Genomic DNA, 2,887 nt, shown 5'->3' with positions numbered 1-2,887 from the left:
GTGCTGTGGAGGCCTCAAGATATTCATAGCAGAAAAACAAAAAGTCTAGAACTTTTCAAATGTTACCTTATGACATAGTAATCTGTAGACTGTTCTTTAAGGACAATATTTGGGTTTGTAGAACACTTGAGTGGCTGTGGTGGCTCAGAGGTTAAGATGCTGAGTTGCAGATTGGAAGATCAGTAGGTCAGCAGTTTGAGACCCTAGTGCCGCTTGATGGAGTGAGCTACAGTCTCTGCCCCAGCTCCTGCCAACCTAGCAGTTTGAAAGCAAGAAATTGCAAATAGATAAATAGGTACCCTTGGAGGCAGGGGTCATTTCGTAGAAAAAGAGCTAGGGGGACTCATTAGCATAACTCATTAGCATATGCCACACCCCCTGACATCACCGGAAGTGTGTCCTCCCCACAGCCGGCAGCGACCTCCAGCGGGCACCAGCAGGGAGCTCCAGGCCCCGCCCTCCCGCACCTCACCCGGGGGGATGGCGTCCCCCCGCGTCCCCCCCAAATGACCCCTGCTTGGAGGGAAGGTAACAGCATTCCGTGCGCCTCAGTGTTTAGTCATGCCAGCCACATGACCACAGAGAAGTCTTAGGACAGTGCTGGCTCTTCGGCTTGGAAACGGAGATGAGCACCACCCCCTAGAGTCGGATTCAACTAGCTTTCGAGCACGGGTAGGGGAATTGGTGTTGTGCCAATGCTGCACTCTCACTTCCAGCGTGAACCGATGGTGACATCATCATGTCAGTGCAACACTCTAGGATTAACTGCAGTCTCTACAGTTAAACCTATGATGAATCCTAGATCATTGCACCAACATGATGATGTCACGTCTAGTTTGCACCAGAAGTGAAGTTGTGGTGTCTGCATGATGACAATCAGGTAATTCCCCACCCTTGCAATCTCCTGCTGAATACCAGTCCTGCATCCCATCTAAATTCTGTGCAATTTCTGCCTTCTTCTCTCCAGAAACATCACAAAATGCCTCCTAAAATGCTGCTTCTGTGCGACAGGGTACCCCCAGGTACAACATAAGGGGCAGACAGAAGGCTGCCACAGGAGGGGGAAACTGCCCCCCCCCACTTGCATGCATAGATCTTTCTGATGGGGGCGTGAGAGTGTCTGTGCAGGAGGAGTGCCATTGTGACTTTGTGCTCCACCCCCTACTTTTACAGTCTGTTCAGAGGTTAAGCAGAATGAACATAGGTCAGAGGTGGCCATACATTTAGTATACACAGAGTTGTTGAGAGAAACGAAATGAATGCAGACAGATCTCTCTTCTTAAGTTAATCTAGATGCTGAATAAAAACAACCACAACAACTGCTTTTTTTATCAGATACTATGAAATTTAGGAATGTTTTTGGTATAAATTTATGTCTCGTTCCATATGGGAGCATTTCCCCAGTCACTGGAATGCAGGCCATTTCTACTTGACTGCGTGGATTGAAATGACTTTGCAGTCCTTTCTACAGTTTTATGATAGTGTTGTATAATCCGTTGTAAACTGTCTACCAGTTGCAGCTTGTACTTCCTTTTACTACCTGACTGATGCAGAAGGCAGAGGGGGCCTTGCTTTCTCCTTCCTTTACTGAATCTAAGCCACTTGGATTTGTTTGGGTGTGGGATTGCACAGGCCAAGTTTGAGCCTGGCTTCCCGTGAACCCTGCTGCACTGCCGCATTCCTGCAGAGCAAAAATAAATGTAGATTTTAGTTGTTTTCCTCTTTTTAGTCCCCTACTGTTTTCTATAAAAATGACAGAATTACTCAATTCCCTGTTCTCATGCCTTACTAAAATAATTCTCTTTCTTTTGTCCCCTCTGTTCTGTGTGTATGTTTTGTGGGTTGTGCATCTATATATTTTTTTTGTACAGAATGCATGTCAGCTATGACAACAGAGCTATGATATACTTATTTTGGAAGGTGGTGGTGGGGGGGGTTGGGGAAGAGAGGCACACTGAATAAACAGTTGTCCCCGTCTCCTCCTTCTCTAGTCACAATAGCTTCCAAATCTCATGCATTCACAAGCCAAAGCCAACAGCTGTCATGCATTTTCAACAGATTCCGCAGGGCCTAGATGAGGTTTGAAAACATTCCTTTGCTCTTACACATTAGCTAGAAGGAATTACCGTAACATCTGATATTGTGGAAGTGGGAAATTTGCCATTCTGACCTTGCCCAAAGCAATCCGGAACTGGTGGTCCCAGGATTTATTATCTCAGATCGCCTCCAGAGGTCAGAGGGGGCCCTTTTAGTAGTGTTCCAGCAGTAACCAATTCATTTGAAGGACTTGAGTTTCCCCTCCTATGGATAGAATAATGTACAGCCACGTGCTCCTGTTGTGCTCTGGATCATTGTCATAGGAAAGGCATGTTCCACTGGAATACTTCCCATCTGTCAGTAATGTGCTGATACACCACAGCCAATAATCAGGGAACAGGCCAAATAAACAGGATGTTCACAATGTATATGATTGCATGACTGTCTAACAAACCTGCACATTTCACAGTGTCCTAATGAGATTGACATGCGCTGTTTAAGCCACATCTGTCTGGTGCAGAAATACCATACAGACAGCGTGTAAGTAAGCTTAATTTCTTGCCTGCAATGGTAAGATGAAATGTGATAGAAATACTGGGTTAGAATTTTTCCTTTGCTTGCTAGGAAATACTGCAGGCAGCCAAACACAGACTGTGTAGATAGTTCATATAACCAGAATGACTTTTACAGCTCCAAAGTGACATCAATGGCAAAATACAGTGTCCTGGTTTATTATTTTATTCTGGATGTAGGTGTTTTCAGTTCTCATGATAGAATTAAGCATGATTTAATTGAATAAAACGTGTGTCAGCTAAGGCTGCCATAGTGTGGAATGTGTGGGTTGCTCTCC

The sequence above is a fragment of the Gekko japonicus genome, unplaced genomic scaffold (genome assembly GCF_001447785.1).
Source record: "Gekko japonicus isolate JY-2015 unplaced genomic scaffold, Gekko_japonicus_V1.1 scaffold1685, whole genome shotgun sequence".
Taxonomy (NCBI): domain Eukaryota; kingdom Metazoa; phylum Chordata; class Lepidosauria; order Squamata; family Gekkonidae; genus Gekko; species Gekko japonicus.
This window is presented reverse-complemented; position numbering follows the sequence as displayed.